At 23.3% G+C, this 6,488-nt stretch overlaps 3 non-coding genes across 3 annotated transcripts; 1 reads left to right on the forward strand and 2 right to left on the reverse strand.

The window, feature by feature from the left end:
* Positions 1-2,228: 2,228 nt before the first annotated feature.
* On the reverse strand, positions 2,229-2,300 carry Trnae-cuc (transfer RNA glutamic acid (anticodon CUC)). Its single transcript has one exon. It is a non-coding gene; the product is annotated as a tRNA-Glu (tRNA).
* Positions 2,301-5,079: 2,779 nt separating this feature from the next.
* Positions 5,080-5,151, reverse strand: Trnaq-cug (transfer RNA glutamine (anticodon CUG)). Its single transcript has one exon. It is a non-coding gene; the product is annotated as a tRNA-Gln (tRNA).
* A 972-nt stretch (positions 5,152-6,123) lies between these two features.
* Positions 6,124-6,195, forward strand: Trnaa-cgc (transfer RNA alanine (anticodon CGC)). Its single transcript has one exon. It is a non-coding gene; the product is annotated as a tRNA-Ala (tRNA).
* The last annotated feature ends 293 nt before the right edge of the window (positions 6,196-6,488 follow it).

Below are 6,488 nucleotides of genomic sequence, written 5' to 3' on the forward strand. Positions count from 1 at the left end.
AACATAATTATTGTATTATTTTTAATTGTATAATTTGCAGCTTTTTTTATTGATAATGTTTTGCAAATAAACGAAAGTCAATTTCCATTGTCAATTAAAACAGGACTAAGGTTCTGTTTAAATTAATTGCTTAAATTAAAGAACTGGACTACTTATTAATTCTTTGCATGCTAGTTTACTGATAATTTCAAATTTTTTAAACTTAAAACATTTATATATACCTAAGAATTTACAAAAATTTATGTAATTTATTAAATTGTTGAATAAAAGCTACTATAGAAAATACTATATTCTTATACAAAAAACTTTTCCACCTCTTGTAAAAAGTAGTTACACATATCCCTGTTATATAAACATTGCAAGCAATTTTTGTCTAAATAGAATCAGGGCCTTCAACTAATCGCCCACTTGGTAAAAAAAAAAAAAAAAAACACCTAGCCTACATATACATATACAATTAATACTTAAATAACTTATTTTCTAAATACTAGATTATGCCCTTACAACTAAAGTCGCCCACTTTGGGAATCTACGCTGGTCCAGCACTAAAAAAAAAACTAATGATTTCTATCGTTTACATGTCGTGACTGTGAGTTCAACACTCATAATCTAAATTTTTATGAAGTATATTTATCAAACAGTTATACAAAAATTCCAAAAAAATTTTTTGCTTAATTCTCAGTTTTCTCAAGAAAAAATTGAGATTTAAATTATTTAACAAAAAAAAACAAAACCAAACACAGTGTAAGGAAAAACTACAATTAGTGAATTTTCTTTAAGCAATTTAGGTTCATGGCTACAAAACAGCAACCTAGTTAAACTTTTCAAAAAGTACTTTATATAGGCAATTTGAAATTTGTATATTTAATTTAAATCTTCCTTAGAAATTTAGGAATCGAGTTTTTGTTTCATTTTGATGTTTGAAATAATAAGACTTAAATATTAATCTAGAAACTTGTTGCATCTAAACAATTTAGTTTCAGTTAGTTACAGTAAACTTTAAATTTTAAAATTATAGTTTAAAGTTATTTAGTCATTTTTAAAAAAGTTCTTTTATTTATTATAGCACTGTACTTTTGTAACATGCTTTATAATGAAAACATAGCTTTATTTCAAAAAGTGTTGTACACCTAGAGTAATTTAATTTAAATTTAATAATAGACACATTTCTAACAAAAGTTTTTAGTTAATCAAGACTAATAAATTACTAATGCTATCTGAAACACTATATGCAGTTTATAAATAAATTATTTATTTTGTTAATTTATTTTTGATTTACCTGTGCTTAATTAAACTACACAAAAAATTTATTTTCTATGGCTTTAAAATTAAATTTAAAATATTTTTCAAATTTGTGTGTCTAATAACAATTTTTAAAAGTACTATTTCAAAATTAATATAAAAATTAATATGTGTTTGAATGTCATAAAAATGGAATTAAGCTTATATGAAGATTTAAATTAAAATAAAACATGATTATTTATTTGAAACAGTTGTTACGCTAACACTATTTCTAATAAAAGTTTATCAGTCACTTTATAGTGTGATATTGTTTGAAATATAGATGTTAAAGTAATTCTTAAAAACCTTAAATTATTATTTTTCATAATATCTAATTTAAACAATTAATTTAATAAGGCTGAAACAAACTTTTTCTGAGAACTTTTTAACTTTAAGGTTAATTATTAATACAAACAATTCCAATATTAATAGAACGTTGTTTGGTTTAAAATTATTAAAACTCTCTAAATTTAGCATTAGTTCAATAAACAACTAAATATATTAATATTTAGTTGTTTATATATTAAATATATGTCAATATATTATAATAAATCTTATAAACCTTATATTGATAAATATTTTTTGTTGTTATCATTAAACTTTATTAAATGTGAATTTAAACATATTAAAAACCTTTCGAACAATATACTTAAAATACTGAAATCTTATTTTTTAATTTATTCTTTTAGTTTAGTGTTGCAATTGAATTTTATTATGATAGTTAATAGAACGTTGTTTGGTTTAAAATTATTACAATTTTTTTAGTTTAGCATTAGTTAAATACACTTTTGAAAGCCATCAACTACAAAGTTTTATTCTAAGTTCTTAATAGAGAAATATGTTTTAAATTCTTTGGATTTTTGTTAAAATATTTTTACTGTTAAAATTTTAACTAAATTAAACACATAAAAGAGTATAAATTTTTTTGAAATATGTTTTAAAAAATGTTCCCAGACCGGGAATCGAACCCGGGCCGCGTGGGTGAGAGCCACGAATCCTAACCACTAGACCACCTGGGAAGGCGATACAATGCAAGTTTTAACATTTATAAACCTATGCACAAGTAAACATCTATATATTGTGCGTGCTAAAGTGATTAGGAGAAAAGTTTATAACATTCCTTGACTGTAGATTGTCGTCGATGTAACAAATGCTTAACAGTTTTATGTAAATAATCTAAGCTTTTGTTCATTATCCAAGTTTTGTTTTTAAATTATCTTTTGCTTTTTTTTTTTTGATAGCAGAAATAATTAAAACGCTTTGATACAAAAACAATCATGAATTTTTTTAGGAACCACTAAGTTTAATGTGCAAAGTGAAAAGTTTAAAATAAAATACTAACTTCAAGAGATACAGATTCTAGATTTATAGTTTATTTAAAAATTATGACACTGTTTCGACTTTTCATTAGTCATTATGAAGGGAAAAGCTGTGCAAAGTAACTAAAAATTAATGTTAAAACAACTAAATGTACAAAAAGACTTAAATAATAAGATATATATCTATCAGTTACATAACAAATTTAAAAATTACAGTACAACTACCGTTTACATAAGTTTTTTATTATAAATCTACAATGTGTATCTCTCTAAATTTGTATTTAAAAGTTTCAACATCCCCTCTTGTATTTTAAAATAATTTTTTTTAATATACTTGTGTATTTTTTAAAACTTTAAAGCATTTTGTTGCACTAATATTTTAGATTAAATGTGTATTAATAATGTATTTAAAATGAAAGTGTGTTAATTTCAACGATTATTTTTAAAACTAAATTTGTAAAAAAAAAGTTAAAACTTTTTCTTGTAGTTATTTGAATGTCAACTTTTAAACTTTTTTTAGTTGTACAGATTTAAAAAGAGTTCAACAATCCAATGAACATTTAGATATTTTCTAGTTAAAAATAATGCTTATAGTACATGACTTTAATTTAATAACTTTTACATAAAAATGAGTTTAGAATACGTTTACACCAAAAATATGTTTACGTATATACATTATAATTAGATCATTTAATAAATATAAAAAATAAAAGAAAAAGAAAAATATATAATTAAGCTACTTGTTTTAAACTTTATATACTTTTAGTAGGGCTATATACTTAAATCATTAATAAAGGATCAAACAAATTCAAGAACAGAATAATGACATGGTTTTAATTTTTTTCAAAAGCGTATAAAAGCATAAAATTAAAAATTACTTCAAAATAACAACTAAATTATAAACATGAAATATTCGACCAAATTTCGAAAATTTGTTTTTGTTGGAAATTTACATGAAACAGATTTTTTTTTTGAATCTTTACCTTGATCAAATTAAAAAAAACCCTTACAAGCAGGCTTAGTGATGACTGATTCATTTTAATAACTCAGTTCTACTATATATAAATATAAATAGAAATAAGTTGAATAACTTAATAAATTTAATCTTTCACACGGAGTCCACCTTAAGGGCTTTATTAATGAAAAGATTTATTTCAAGATAAAAAACTTGAAGAACTTAACTTTTGTGCTTATGCACTCATCAAATTCAAAACAAGTTCAAAATAAAGCACAAAGTAAAACACACAAATGAAAGTTTATATAATGTATATGCTTCGTTATTTTAGTTGTTAGTTTCTAAGTAAGTTATTTTTTGTAATGATATGCGTCTGATACCAAACTTCATCATATTTTGTTTTGTGCTTTATTTTGAACTTGTTTTGAATTTTGATGAGTGCATAAGCACGAAACTCGAGTTCTTCAAGTTTTACGTCTTGAAATAAACCTTTATATATATATATAATTTATTGGAAAAGTACGATTTTAATAATACTGTTATATATGTTTCATAAAGCTAAACGCTTTAATGATCAGTTCAATTAAAAATAAAAAGCACTTTACTAAACATTAATGCAAAATTTATACAAAAAAACAAAAAACATTAATATTGTGCATCTCATATGGGCTAAGTAGAAGGTGTTTAAGTTTAAATAATAACCTATTTATATATATTTATTAGAAAAATAAGATTTTAAAAATACTGATACACGTGTTTCATAAGACTAGACGCCTTAATCTTCAGCTAGCTAAATTTAAAATAAAATGCATTTTGCTAAACATATTAGCTTATTACAAAATTTAATAAGTAGCATAAAACAGTACATTTTTTAATACAGGATTTATCATCATACATTTGTTTCTTACAGGCATATAATTACCAGCTGTTTCAATTCGGAAAGAGTTGAATGAAAACATATTAGTTAACAGTAAAAATAAGGACAAAATGTGATGAAGTTTGGTACAAGACGTATAACAGTGCAAAAAAGTAACTTAGTTCGAAACTAACAAATAAAACAATAAAGCAACAAAAAATTGGCTAAAGTACTAATTTTTTAAAATTATTAAACATTAAGAAAAGCTATTAAATTTAAAGACAAGACAACTCTCTTTAATCATATTTAGTATTTCACTCTAAATTAGTATTGATAAAAAATACTACAATAAATTGAACAGGTTACAAATAATAAATGTGAGCAAAATTCAAGCACTCTATTAAAAATGTATTTATAATTAAAAAATATATAAGATTAAAAGAAACAAAACGTATATCACGTTAGTTTGCTGACTTCATTTCAATCAAATTACAGTTTTATTTTGCGTTGCCCAAAGTAAATTAATTTATTTTATGTTTGGCTTAATTGGGACAATAAACAAATCACAATTTAAATTTTGTTTCGTAACTATTTCTACGTGGTGATCTCTAAGAGAGTTTATATTATTTATTTGCTATACTAAGTCTACATCAACATTTAAACAAAAAAGGTCCTACCGAGACTTGAACTCGGATCACAGGATTCAGAGTCCTGTGTGCTAACCATTACACCATAGGACCTCACATATGTGAGATAAATATTGCGTATATAAATGTTAAGCACGTGTATCTTGGTAGATGCGAGAGAATGCTAGAAAGTAAATCGTAAGCTTGTCGCTTGGTACAAACTGTTTGTTTTTCAATCAGCCGACATCACTTTTTGAACTAAGTAATTTGAATGCGTTTTCTGCAATAAATATGTATTTGGTTACGTATTTTATTTTATATTTTGATTTTAAGTAGTTTTTGTACACAATTTTCTTTAAACATAATACAATGATGACAATTTAAATAAAATATTTAGTAAATTTATAGTTTGGTGGTATAGGAATATAATAAGCTATATTGTATTATAAAATTATTTTAATTTTATTCTTCCTTTTTCAAGACAAATTATTTATTTACCTTAAAGCTAAAATTAAAAGCAGTAAGCCTAAATATAATACTAAAAATAATTACTAGGAAAAAAATTAAAACTTTTATAATTAGTAGATAAATAAAATTCAAAGTACAAATTTGTTATTTTAGTTTAGAAATTTGAAATCAATCTCTTTTTTTCTAATTTTGAGAAAGTGTTTACGTTTAAGTTTATTGAACGACAAAAAAAGACGATCCCTCGGTCGATAGCTTTTTTTTTTCTATTAACTAATTTGTTTTTATTTATCTATTTAGTTTTTTCTCTATAAAAGTTTTTGTTAGTTATTTTTCATTTTTTATTTTTACTATCACTGTTATCCATAACCCTTACCCTCGGTCAGTAACTTTTTTTTCTTCTTTTAAAAAAAAAAAATCTTTTAGTAATATATATATATATGTTTTTTTTTTCTGTTTTTTTTAATTCTTGTGCAAAAATGACCTTCCGTTCAAATTTTTTTTTGTGCAAACTATTCCCCTCGTGATAATTTGTCTTCGTGCAATTTTTACCCGTTTCAAGTACAAAGATATATACAAATATTCAAAAATATAAACCAAATTATTGACTTTTAAACAAGTGGGGATGTAGCTCAGGGGTAGAGCGCGCGCTTCGCATGCGTGAGGCCCCGGGTTCAATTCCCGGCATCTCCACGTCTTTAATTTAAATTTTGACTTAATTAAGAGTAACTTATTTTTATGAACATATATTTGAATATTTATAACTATTTACTAAAAATCAGAATATAGTTATTTAATAGCTTTGATTTATCTAGAATAACACTTACAAAACAAGTTTGAAAAATAACTTTGAAAAATAATTAGGATAACATATATATTTATTCAGTAAACATATTAAATTATAATAAAAAAAAGGAAAATTAAACATATTTTATATAGAATCAAGAAGTTTAAGAATAATCTTTTAATAACTTATTCTCTGAAAC

This window comes from Thalia democratica, unplaced genomic scaffold (assembly GCF_965202585.1).
Source record: "Thalia democratica unplaced genomic scaffold, ktThaDemo2.hap1.1 HAP1_SCAFFOLD_49, whole genome shotgun sequence".
In the NCBI taxonomy this organism is placed as follows: Eukaryota; Metazoa; Chordata; class Thaliacea; order Salpida; family Salpidae; genus Thalia; species Thalia democratica.